General features: G+C 37.3%; 1 long non-coding RNA gene across 1 annotated transcript in view; it reads right to left on the reverse strand.

Moving 5' to 3' along the window:
- Positions 1–268: 268 nt before the first annotated feature.
- Positions 269–14,176, reverse strand: part of LOC140686604 (uncharacterized) — an 85,929-nt gene continuing 72,021 nt past the window's right edge. The window contains exons 5-7 of the long non-coding RNA XR_012060440.1: positions 13,623–13,734; positions 9,040–9,125; positions 269–355 (exon numbers count right to left, since the gene is read on the reverse strand). This is a non-coding gene — a long non-coding RNA (uncharacterized lncRNA). The remainder of the gene's footprint in view (positions 356–9,039; positions 9,126–13,622; positions 13,735–14,176) is intronic.

Here is a 14,176-nt window from a genome sequence, read left to right on the forward strand (position 1 = left end):
CTGTAAGTAAGTTTGGAAAGAAAGATTTTAGAGTTTTAGAATATCAAGTTTTTTTGGACCAAGACAGGTATTAAATATAAATAGACTGTAGTAAAATCTTGGGGCCCATGAGTTGAATGCCATTTTCAAGATGTAGCAATGATGTAAATCTGGGTTTGGGTGACTGAAATTTCCAGGAATGAATGCTGGTTTTTAGTTCTCTGAATCCTCCACTGTAAACAGTACTAGGTAATGGCCTTGGAAGATATACTTACTGTGATGTGTCCTCTTTGAAACACCTTCCTTCCTCTTCTCTTGGTATCTGGACTTCAACATCTTTAGGGTGATCATAACATTCTTCATCCAAAGTGGAAGGCTTTTGAGAATGAAAGGGGTTGTTATTATTAGTAAGTCTGCTAGGAATACTGACCAAAATTGGAGTTCTCTGGCAAACTGAGATATACTTAACCCCAACATCTGGACTCTGGACTCTTCAGTGGTGTGGTATGAAAATTCCTCTTCTCCCTACATAAATATGAGATTGTGCACTTGGTGGAAAGAATGTTTGCATAAATGGGATGAAGTAGGAGAGGTGAGACAGGAGAAAACAGAAGGTGAAGAAAGTAACATGTGAAATCCTTTGCATAAAGATGTCATCTAGATTTTTATCACCATGAAGATAATATATTAATAATTTCCTCAAACTGGGTAAAATTTATCACCCATAATAGAGAACTCATCTCTCTCAATTTTGTTGGTTCTGTGCACCATTTTCTCAGGATACTGAAGAATTTGTTCCTAAATTGCAAATGAAGAAATAAGGCAAAAATATGGTCTGGCTATGACCCACCTGATTACTGGCATTCTTGATAGTTTTTTTGACATGAGGTTGTTTTGTGTTCATCACCCCTAAGGTGGTTCTACCTCTGGATCTGATTAAAATGCTAATTCAAAAATTTTACTATGTTCCTTTGTTCCTCCCAGAGGGATAGCAAACCTGTGATCAGACTGATGAAGCAAGATGGTTATCTTGCCCTAAACTAGGTATCAGAGGTGACAGGTTCTAGGTAGACTCTGCCAGTGAGCTACGGGACTAGAGAGAGATGACCCTTTCTGATCTGTGAATTTCACTTCTGAGGAAGGTGGTTACTGGATATCTGTGGCCCCTATTTATAGAAAATTCTGTCCATAAAACAAAAGAACACAAAAGCAAAATGTGTCAGGACAAGCACTCTTGGCCCATTCATGTCATCAATGCTATGCTTGTTCTGAGGGTATAATAAAGGCTACTTTTTTTTTCCTTTTTGGAGGAAATGTTTACTATTAAAAGCTCTATAAATTTGTCTCAGTTTAAACTAGAAAAATGAACTACTCATGGAGCAAGAACATTTTTGTAATATTACTATTTCCTTAAACTATTTTAAAGCTTGTAATTGATACACTTGTTTTTCCTTTCCCTCCCTCCTCCCACCCTTTTTTTTGAACAAGAACAGTTGTACTTGCTTCCATTCTTTCCTCTCTTCTTCCTCCTTTCACTTAACATTTATATAGTATTTACTATATTCCAGACACCATTCTTGGCATTTGGGATATACTAAGGGATAAAACTAATATAAATCTTTGTCCTTGAGGAGTTGATATTCTACTGGATGGAGAAAGAATTTAAATAAAATAAATACATAGCTCAGGTTAGGAAAACAGTGTTATGCAAAAATAAAAGAAAAGAACATATGGAGATGGGGGGGTTGGAAGTAGTGGATCAAGATGGAGGAGTGTAGAAATCAGTTTTAAAGGAGATAAGCCTCACTCAGAAAGTGACGTTTGAGCTACAAGGTATTATATTTATTTACGTTTTTACTTAATTAAAAAAAAAATTCTTTCAGGGGAGGGAATTAGGTTTATTTATTTATTTATATACTTATTTTTCTTAAATGGAGGTACTGGGATTGAAGCCAGGATCTAAGCACACACTCTACCACTGAGCTATACCCTTCCCCCATTTTTAAAAATTTTTAATCAGTTGTACTATTTCACACAGAGTAGACTAGAGATTAAACTCTTTAGTACTTTGGTTTGCTTGAGATAATACAATAATAAAATAAAAAATTATAATATTGTATGCTCCAGTAATGACTTAATATATATATATATATATCATTTTATTTAACCTTCATGACAACTCTATGCAGTGGACACTGTCATTATTTCTCCTTGAGGAAAGTGAGACCAACAACGATCAATATGTCCTGGATTACACAGCTAGCAAGTAAAAGCGATGCTGGCATTCATATCCAGGTAGTCTGACTCCAGATTCTATGACCTTAACCATTAGCCATGTCTCTTGAATTCTTTCATGCCAAAGAAAACATTGCTCTTATTCTTGACGTACCCTTAGTGGGCTTAATCCTACTTTGCACTGTGTAGGGTGACAGAGAGGGTGGAGAGCAACTTACTTTTCCAATAAAAATGTTGGTGGTCAAATTCGGTGAAATAAGTTAGGCATTGGGAATAAAGATGGCATGAGACTCTCTCTTCCCACTAAGAGTGGCTGATGTGTGATTAGGTGGTTCTTAGGAAAGCACGAATGATTAGTATGAATGGGAATTCAAATGTGTATATCAAAAAGAGAAAACATCCCCTTGAATTTTAAATATTGCAAATAAATATAGTTTAATCTGTTATACATAATTCATATTAGCAATACTACTTCAAAATTAATGTCAGCTAATGTTAAGATGTGTGGATGATGTCTCTGAAGCTTTGCTGCAGGCTACTCTCATAGAAATTCATTAATGCTGTATGGTTAATTTCCCGAGGCTTAGTTTTTGGTCCTTCCTGATGAGACACTAAGCTCTTTTTACAAAGAGATTTATTTGAAAAACAAAGGAAGCCTTGTTCAACCTGTTACATAGATTTTTCTGTAAGATAGGCTGAGGCACTGCATAAAAATTGGAAAGACTGCTTGGGTAACACTTGAGGATCAATGGGAGTCTTTTTCTTCTTGAACTTAACCTCTTCCTGTTCAGAACATTGTAAGTACAGGATGTTAAAATATCATCTCCAAAATAAATTTTATTGCTTCAAATGTTGAGAAGACTGTCAATCTACTTACAAAATCTCAAAAGGCAGAAAATAATCGGGAGAATTTGGCACTCAACAATATTAAGCTCTAATTTAACTACTTATTCCTTTCTGATATTAGAGACTATTTCAAAATTAAAAATTAAAAATTCTTAAAAGAAAGAGACAAGTGTCTTCTGCTGTGGTTATGCTTTCCTCCTCTCTGGACATCTGGCAGTGTTCCTTAAGGAGCAATACAGAAGCATCATCTTTAATTTAATTTTTCTTTGCTTTTGGTAAGTTTTTTTAAAATCAAAATTTGAGTATTTTCCCCAAGTAGTGTTCAGGGATATTTCTAATCACTCAAAAAACGTCTCAACTTTTCTACTCTTCCCCTCAAAAGTCCTAAAGCTTTTCTTTATCTTCTTCTATTACTTCTGTGTCTGAAGAGGATATCATGTTTGCCTCTTTATAGAAAATAGATTTTAATCCTGTTAATTGTCTTTGAGGGTTTATTACATACCTATAAACTAGATTGCATCCTGAATTCTAGTTTCCTCAAATACCTGGCTACGAATCTCCAAACTAACATTTCCATTTTTCTCCCACTCCTCTGATTTGGAATCACTAACAACAAAGACTATTCTTGATCTTTTTGGTAAGGACTCTACCAGGTTCTCCTCACTACCCAGATGGCAACCAAACTGCAGAGACTTGAATCTTGGGTCCCTGACTCCCAATCAAAAAGGACTCCCTTAGACCCTAGGAACTACTCACCAGCTGGAGATCTCAAGATCTGAGTGACTAGGAAGAGAAGTAGCTAACATCAGGGTAGACGTCTTCCCCTCCTGTTTGTCAGATCAAGAGGATCAAGAACATTTCTTTTAATCCCTTCTTTTCCCTCCAACCATACTTACACCATGAAGGTATTTATAATTCTTTTGCCTTGTTCTGGTTTGCAAAGATACAGTCATTATTCACATATCTCATTTCAAGTATCAGTAATACAACCTCCAAACAACTGTTAGATTTGCTACACTGCCAGTGATCATAAAGTTCTTCACATCACAAACGTTTTCCTGATTCCCAATGCCTCAGTTTCTGTGGACAAACTCACCCTTTCTATCATATATCAGATTCCCTTACCCTGGGGGTCCATTTCTCTCTCTTGGTTAACAACCCCAAACCTGGGGAAACTTACTTGCAGGTTTTCTGCAAAGAAAGGGACACAAGGGGAACCAGAATAGAACCTCCTGTGTGGTCTATAGATTCTTAAGTTTTACTGGCCTTAATGAACGTCACCTTTCCAGTCCTGAGCCACAGACTCAAACTGGAATTACAAGGAATCAGTCATGATTCAACATTTCCCTCCTTTGGCAGATCCCTACTGCCCTGACTAGGAGCCGGTGCAAATGAGGCTGTGATCAGGAATCTCTCTCTAACTCCTGAAGATATCGTAGAATGTGCTGCTAAAGCAACAGCTACCTAACAAGAATCCCTAGACTGTCTGGCCAAAGTTGCTTTTAATAATAGGATAGGCTTGATTATCTTTTTTAGCTGAGCAAAGAGGTGTTTATGCTGTGGCCAACACCACTTGCTGTGCTTGGATTGTCACCTCAGGGGAAGTTAGCACTCAGCTACCTAAGATCACTGAATAAGCCACTTGGCTTAAGAAAGTGACTTCTTCAACAGACCATTTTTTTTTTTCAGTTTTATTAGGTAGAACTGTTACAAGTTGACTCCACATACACAATATATTGCATATAAATACATATACACAATATACTGCATGTATTTTTAATTAACATATATGTACTGTTCATTGCTTCTAAGAACGTTTAGAGCTTTAGCTTTTTAAATTTACTGAGTTATCAAAGGAATAAAGCCAACCACAACACAGAGTACTCTTTTTTTTAATTTATTTGATTCTGATCGGTTTGGGTCTTGGGGACTATGACTCCAGACATTGGGAATTACCCTGTTTATAATGATCAGTAATCTCCTTGATGTGATGCATACTCTCAAAAGCTTTAAATGCACGTTCCCAGCTGTTAACCTCCAAGAAAATGACCTCCCTAAGAGTAAAACATCAGAAAAGAAGTGAAAAGAATGACTGACTTAAATGTGAACCCAAAGCTGTGATCCGTGAATACCACAAAAAGTATCAGCAGAAAACTAACAGAATTTCAAAGTGATAGCTGGGAATAATGCTAATGCCTTAAATTTCGATCACATCTCTCAGGCTGAGAGTCTAACAAAAAGGAAAGAATTGTTGAAAACAAGACAACAGGCTCAAATGGAGTCACTTGCGCTAAATGCCATGTCTCCAAACTGAGACTTGATTACAGTTTCTGCCTCTTCCTGAGTGGAATCTTAACCCAGTCAATCAGGAATCACCTGGCCAGCACTGGTGAGTTAATCTGCCTGATAGACCCCTGCCATCCTCTAAAGGAAGGTGATCTTGTCACAACTAATCCACTTTTTGCTAGTATAACATCCTTCTTCCCACTGCCTTTTGACTTTAAAAGTCTCTCATTTTGTACAGCTTCCTGGAGCTCCATTCTATCTACTAGATGGGATGCTGCCTCAATCACCGAACAAAGGTAATACGATCTTGAAAATATACTCCACTGATTTTTGATTTTTAACAGTATTCTCCTTCTTGGCAGCCAGATGTCATGTGGTAAGGAAGACCACGCTAGCCACATGGAAAGGACAAGTGAAAAGAGTGATGACTGGCCATTCTCCAGAGGTTCCAGACACCCTAGCTGAGGCACCACACATGTGACTGTAGAAGCACCTCAAATGTTCTAGGCTCAGAAGTCATAAAAACGGAGCAGAAGGACTGTCCCACTGAGCCAGCACTGATTACTCAATTATGAGATATAATAGAGTGTTGTTGATTTGATTCATGAAGTTTTGAGGTGGATTTTTGCACAGCATTAGATAACAGACATACCTTCTAATGTGTCTAGGCAAGTCACCTCAATTCACAGATCCAATTCTAATTTGTAAAATGAGATAATTGAACTAACTCATTGCAAAGACCACTCCCTGTAAAACTCTGACCATCCATGATTTTTGCATGTGCAAGTGTTCTTACTGATGAAGGAGAGAACATGAGTTCAAAAAGTCTTGGTATCTCCATTATTTACTTTGTGAATTGTATCCTCTCTCACTGGTATTTCTAGTGTAACTAAAAGTGATATAGAACATAAACTAGATTAATAGAGATAATCTCTGTAAAATGTGATTCTGGAAAATGATAAGTACACCATCAATGTTAGCTTTTATTATTAATAGAAGGATCAGGAGAGCCCATGGCCTGATCCTAGAATTATTCATTCTTTCACCAACAGTGGAAGAAAAAGTGCAGTTTATGAGTTGTAAAGATGTTTGTAGATGTTTTTGAACTTCGTAAAAACTTCTGTGTTTCCCACCCTTAAAACCTGATAATTAATAATCTTCACACTTCTTTGCAAAACTTAATAAAATAGTAATATACAGAAGCATCGCATCTGTGTTCCTTATAAAATTATCTTTACTGGAAAATTAGAGCAGAGTATCAGGAGTAAGTTAAATTATACTCTGCCTGAAAACATGTTAATAAAAATTGTGACTTGGTATTATCAGATTTTTGGTTAAGCAAAAAAAAAATTAGGACTCTAAAGGAAAAAAATAGGAGAAAAAAAGAGTTAAAAAACAAATAAACCCAAAATAAGAAAGAAAACATGTCTGGAAATAAACTGAACAAAAGCAAAAAGACATATGGCTCTGTAGCCTCTCACAGGATTACAAAATTTTTTTCAGCTTACAGATACAATTTGTTATATGGTGAATCCTGGCCAATTACTCTTTTAATCCAGATTTGCTCAATTTAAAATAATTTCATTCCCAAAGGAAGAAGATAACGTTCCTGACCTCAAGGTGGCCCCAGTCCAGTAGTGCTTTGCTACTGCAAACTAGTCAAATTTGTAACTCAGATGTAAAAATTTAACCAATCTGAGAAACTCCTTATAGGCCCCAAGGCTAAATCTCAAAACCAGAAATTCCATTAAAATGTTACTGGGACTCTGAGATATCATATGGTCTGCAACACTTTCCAGATTAAGAACAGGGTCTAAATATGAAAATTAAAGATTATGCTTTGGATCAACATATCAAAAAAATAACTAATCAACAAATAAAATCAACTGACGCTTATTCAGTTATTAAGCAGAGATTTATAGTTTTGCAGATCATATACAAGGCAGTAGTAAAGAACTCTGGAGATAAAGGGGAAAACATAACTTCAGTCCTAAACTCAAGAAGCTAATAAAACATACCCAAATATCCATGGTGGTAGAAAAAAATTCTGAAAGGGTGAGGCACATAACATGAGACAGCTGCTTAAAGTAGGAGAAATTCCTGGTTTTAGGAATGGTAATGCTTCTAAGTACTTTCATACAACATCTGACATTTGCTTTACACTTTGAAGGTACACACTCTACACAGACACATTGGTACATGTACATTTATTTCAGTCACCTCAGAAATAGGTGTGAATGCTATAAAACAAAGAAGGTTGCCCACCGTCCAGTTCTACAAGGATGAAGTCATGAGTTATTGCAGTTGCTGATCAATATTGCACCCAGAAAAGGAATTTTGGACTAAAACCAGGGTGAGGCACTCTGTGCTATAAAAAAAGGGGGGCTCTTTCTATAGTTAGATTCATATCAGATGTATATTGGGAAGAATTTTAATAAACCCAGATTCATGCATCTTCCCATCCACAGAAAAGTACTTACATCATTAACTGAGATACCTGTTCCTTGCGACTAGCAATGACCTTTTACTGAGATGCATGTTTGATGTACATATTCCCTCAGCAAAACCATGTATATACTGACTTCTCCACCCTCTCAGCGGAACAGCTCTCTCAGAGCTGCTGAGTGGCTGCCTCCTGTAATACAGTTTTCAGGAAGATGCTGAATAAAGCTGAAACTCTCAGCTCTTATGATGTGCATTTTTGTTTGAGTTGGCAACACCTACCTAGCTTCCAGATACCAATAAGATAGTCACTACTTTCAAGAGAGAAAAAGATACTTTATTTAAATTAAAATAAAAGTGTAAGGCTTAGCTAAAAAATACAAGAGCAATACCTCAAATGAGAGGGTATGCAAGGATTGATGAGTTAGAAAGCAGAATATTGTTAATAGTGAGGACCTGGGAGTCAGGGTTCCTGGGTTTGAATCCTGTATCTACCACTTACTGGCAAAGGGAAGCAGAGTTTGCCATCACAAAACATCTCTTTGGCATAAGGATTATTTTAGACTGATCATTTTTAGAAAACAGGAGACACAGGGAAAGCTCTAGAAACTGAATAGAAGTTACCCTTTTATAAGAGGCATTTACAGTTATAAGGGAAATCTCTATTTGTAAAGGTGTCTCCTACTATGTACCAAGGTGACTAAATCTCTAGACACTCATTAATAGAGAGGCTATGACTTACATCTGTGTAGTAACCATACTCTTATTTACTGTTTTGCCTGGTAACCTTCCTAGAACTGGCTTCCCTTCCCACCAACATCTTCTTTTGTCTTTAGCTGCAGATGTTTTTTAAGGTGATGGATTGGGCCATTTGGGGGAGTTTCTCAGCCTTCCTGGGTATCTATCATGTATATAGGAGGTATACATGATATTAAACTCCTGTCTGTCTTTTTCCTGTTAATTTGTCTTCCATTGTCAGGGGGATTTCAGCCAAGAACCCAGAAGGGTAGAGGAAAAATTCTTTTTCTTCCCTACACTGGACAAGCTCAATTTTCTCATCTATAAAATGGGGATAATAAAATTAATTGCATGTGCCCAAGAATTGCTGTAATAATTAGTATAGTGCCTGGAGCATAGTAAATAGTCAACATATGCTAGTACAGTGTTGGCAAACAATAAAGCTTTGGCATTTTCTTACTTAGAATTATTAGGGTCTAACTCATTTTTGGAATAGATCTGAGATTTACTTACATTGGCATTGTATCCAACTTCCTCTTAGTGGAAAGTAAACTCAGAGAACTTCAGAGATTCATGGAAGTCAGAAAGGAAATGTTGACCTAAAACATTAAAACAGCAAGTTATTTTTATTAAGAACATGTTTTGTTTTTGTTTTTATTTATTTATTTTTTCAGGAACAGTAAAGAACTGCAATTTAGGATGTAGCAAATCACACACAAGTCCAGAGGAAAAAGGAAGGGAGTAACTTTTATTGAGGGGGGAAAAAAAAGGGAAGCTGAGAAGGGCTATTCTAAATCAAAGTCTATTGCCCTTAAGTAGGAGTTCCGGGCCTCTCGCTGGCTAAGCTGCAGCATTTCTAATTGGCTGGGGCGTTGCTGAGCAAGGAGAAATTCTTCTTTCCAGATAGTAAAACAGCTGCACTTCCATTTTTGGGGAGTGCAGGGTATACTTCTTCCTGTGCCACGTGCCAATAAAGGTCTGTGCATGCAAATGATGGCAAGTGATAACGCTGGAGATCTCCCTTCACAGACCAGTCCCAGCTCTAGTTTTAGTTCAGGTGTCCTTTTTTTTTTTTTTCTTTTTTTTTTTTTTAATTTTCAGAAACGAACTTTGTAATAATCACAGAGCATTTGGTGCCTTATCCATCTGACTAAGGAACTATCAAAGAAACATCGTAACAATTCTAGGTTAGAAGGTAGATTCCAGTTTAAATGATCTGACTTCTGATATACTATGCTTAACTAGTCTGTCACTAAGTGACAAAAATAAGGGGAAAAAAATGAAAGAGAAAATAAATGGTGATTTCTGTACTTTAATTTCACCATAGATAAAATATATGTAAAAATTATCTATCCCTCCATATTTCTAAGGAAATTTTAGATAAGAATTAACCATGAAATTTTAAATAAAAATCTGAGAGAATAAATGGCTAATGAGTTCTTCCAAGGCAAGTTCTTCCAAGGAACTGGATGAACTAGGAAATATTTCATATATACAAGTATGATGTATTTCCATTATCGATAGCAATAATCTGTGCGTCCCTGAGAAGATGAGGCCTCTGAGCAATTTCATCTTTCCATGGCTATGTAGATGTGTGACTGTCATCACATTTGATATAATACAATTAAAAGATCAACATGTTTAGAAGTCAAATGAGTGACAACTGGAAAAGGCAACGTCAGGGACAGCTTTAGTAAACTACCTCTGAGATATCAATCTTGTTATGTTATGTTCAGTCCCTTATCTTAGATACTTTACTTTCTAGTACTTTATACCAATTATTCATTATTCTACCTCACCCAAAAGTAATCTTGTATCCTCAGATATTAAATTTACTTAAGTCTAGATTTAAGATGTAATGTATTTTTTTTAGCTAAGTATTTAAATTTTTCCATGTTTGAGCATGAGTAACTCTTAGTTAATCAATATATTCAACTATCTAAAACACCCCAAATCATTATATGTATTTATTAATTTGTAAACAGTACACATATGAGAGGGAAAGGCGGGGTTTACAGGTGTTTAGTCAAGTACTTGATTAGACTCAAATAATATTATGACTGGAAGAAACCTGACCGGCTCTCTAGGGCAGAGTTGGCTTTTTTTTTTTTTTTCCATAAAGGCCAGATAGTAAATATTTTAGGTCTTTAGGCCAAGTAGTCTCTGTTGCCACTACTCAACTTTTCCATTGTAGTACAAAAACACCCATAGAAATGCAAAATGAACATGACATCTTTCAATTAAACTTCAATTACACAAAGAGGCAGCCTACCAAATTTGGCCCTAGAGCTATAGTTTGCCAACCTTTGACCTAGTGCAACTGACTTATTTCATATGCGAGGAAATTAAGGCATAGAAAATTTAAATGCCATTATTAGCCATTATTAATTGACTTTCACGGGAAGAAAGAGCTTTGCTTACAAATTTTTATTTTGCCTTGTCCATGAATCCACCCTTCACAGGCTTGCTGGAATGTTTTGAGAATGAAAAAACATTGCCTGCCATATCAGTAAACAAGGGATGTTGCAGCCATCAAGTCACTACTGCTGCCCCTGATGTGAGCCCTAAGGGAACTCAGGTTGGAGACAGCCCTCAGTCACTGCAGCCATGCCCAGTGGTGCACCCAAAGGGGACTCGGGATGGGAAAGAACAAGATACTGGCCCTAGATAGCTAAAGAATGATTTCAACGAGAACAGACTCTTGTACCTTCCCGTGTAAAGTGCTAAATTCCTTAACTTGAGATATCTGGTTTTCTTTAATTAACAATATTCTTTTGATGTTCTAATTACCTGGTCTTTGTTGCAAAAACTCCTTATATCCTGGCTCCTCCCTTCCCTCTTTGGAGCAGTCCCTCAGAGCTTTAATGAGAGGCTGCCTCTTTGGCTTGAAATCCTCAGGAAGTCCGCCAAATAAAACATAATTCTAACTTTTAGATTGTGCATTGTTTTTCAGTTGACAGTTTTTTTTCTGAAATGTAAAACAAGATATGTCTTCTTTGTATTTAAATTCCTTCAACAATCCCTACTGACTTCCATGTGAAATTTAATTTTGGGGTGTAGCATTTAGGGTCTGAATTCATGAGGTTTCCACACGCCTGCACCTATTCCTCACTCTACTCTGTTTTTCAGACATACTTCACTAGTCCCCCAACATATGAAAAGCTGGATCCCTTGTTCACTTCTCTATCTTCTGTGCCTAGCACAGTGCTTGATACACAGTAGAGTCCAAAGAAATAGCTGTGGAAGGAATGGATACGTGAAGAGCTGGCATCTGAAAAGAGCCTTGGGGCAAACTTGACAGAATACCTCCTGCCTGGTCCCCACTCACGTCTCCCAGGTCTCACCAAGTGTACACGGCAAATGGAAGAAGCAGGATTAGAAACAGCCCCCTTCTATGATCTCCATTGTAACCATCTCTGTATTATCATCTGGCCACTCAAGGAGCCCAATCATACCGTTAGCTTTACAAAAGTACTCCACAAACTTAACTTCCTATGAGGAAGCTGCTATTTTAGTGCTCTGCAGAGTTTTCATCAGGTAGTCCTATTTCCCTCTGATTCTTTAACTTTGGAAGGAAACTGGATTTTTCAAATGTACCATTTGGTGTGAGTTACGACAATCTGGAGTTGTAACGTGTATTCCTATGGATAGTATGGTGACTCACAGTAGGGGGGCATTTGGACACCTATATCCCTGAACCACCAGGAATGCTAACATATATTTCAGTGTAATGTGTGGGATTATCACCAGAAGGGAGTGCTTCCCAAGGCAGTGCTGCCCTATCCCCCTGAAAGTGCTGATTTGTTATCAGTGAGAGCCACACCAGCAGCAACTCCTCAGGGAATATCTTAAAGTCAGGCCCAAACAAGAACATGCTGTGATGTTCATGAGCCACACTGATTTTACTAAGACCGGCATTGTTTCTTTCCCTATAACTGCCCCTCAAACAACCAATATGAGGACAGTGCTGCTTTCTACTTTTAAAAGCATGACTTTTGAATTATTTCCATTCTAGCTATTAAATTAACTACTATGTTGACTAGTCAAATACTTTCTAAATCATCAGTTTGATGTAGAAAATACCAAAGGGGGGGGAACCTTACTTCTACCCTCTTAGGTAATTGATTGGGGATCTGCAAATTAAACTGCAACCTATTAGCAAGAGACAAAATTTATTCACTTATGGAGACCTGTAAGGGAGGACAAAGCAAATGTAACTCAGAGAAGCAGAATTTGGGACTTGTATATCAGCTTAACAAGGGGAGAGAGCTAGAGTTTTAAGGGAAAATAAATGGCAGAAAATGACTGGGAAATTTATGTGGAAAACTAATGGAATATAAGGTTTGTTTCAATAAGGTCTGTTTATGCAATTTCTTATTCCCAGAGATGGGAGTCGCTCTTTCCCCCGTCCTTTAAGTAGGGTTTATTTAAGACAGTTGAATTCTTCTGGGAGGCCCTGCTTTTGGGCAGATAAGGGGAGTGCAGAGAGAGTGTCTTCCTCCATCTATTGAATCTCTAATGCCTTCAGTTCAACATTATTCTTATGCCACAGTGGCAGATTCTGGACCCCTTCAAGAGCAGCTACACACCATAAAGTGGAAAATCAAAGCAAAGGACCAGATAGTTCTGGGTGATAAAATTTCTGACTAGAATATCCAAATAACATGGTGGATGTGTTTGAAGGCTCTAAGTTAATGTGATAAAGTATCCACTTTATTTTCCACTTAAGCAGAGCATTATATTGAAAGTCAAAACCAGGCCCACTCTAATTGAATGTCTCCTCCCAGAAGATTAAAAATTTCATATTAACTTTTTATCTCAAAATGAATCAATTAACTACTCAGTACAACCTGTGCTTTTTTGTATAGAATTTGGTCAATTTATTATCCTGTTAGGCAGCGCTGAACTCTTCAAAAAGGAAGGGCCTTCTGTTAGTATGTGGCAGCATCCACACAGTAATTAGAACCTGAGAATGCGGGGTCTAAAAGGTATCTTAGTAAGCAGACCACCTGATCCCTTGCTTTGCTGATAGAAAAACAGAGGTCCAGAGTAGTTAACGTGTTTGCCCAAGGTCAGCTAGCTAGTTAGTGTCTTACCTGAGACTTGGGTCCTAGGCTCAGCCCCACTGAAACACTTGAAAAGAGAGGAATCTAATGACTTGTAGGTTAATGAATAGGAGTACTTTCGTTCAGTTGATGCAGCAAAGCCCTGGATATTGAGAAAACATAAAATGATTTAGAGCTAATTAAATACAGAGGGAAATTAGAAAATGAGGCTAAGGACAGATTTTTCTAATAATTTCAGGTAGACATCTCATCTTTATGCTCTCGAAGTGCCCTTTGCATTTCTCTGTCACAGCATACTGTCACCCTGTTTTCAGGATGTTCTAGGTTGGATTGTGCCCCTCACCCCCTTTAAATATTGATGTCCTAACCCTCAGTATCTCAGAATGTGACCTTGTTTGCAAACAGAGTCTTTCCAGAAGTAAACAAGTTAGAGAGAGGTCATTGGATCACTGGACACTGATGTCCTTATAAAATGTTGTGAAATGTGGACACAGACCCACATAGAGGGAAGATTGTGTTAAGGGACAGAGAGAAGATGACCATCTACAGCTAAGAAGAAGGGCCAGGAACATATCCTTCCCTCA

This window comes from Vicugna pacos, chromosome 17 (genome assembly GCF_048564905.1).
Source record: "Vicugna pacos chromosome 17, VicPac4, whole genome shotgun sequence".
Lineage (NCBI taxonomy): Eukaryota > Metazoa > Chordata > Mammalia > Artiodactyla > Camelidae > Vicugna > Vicugna pacos.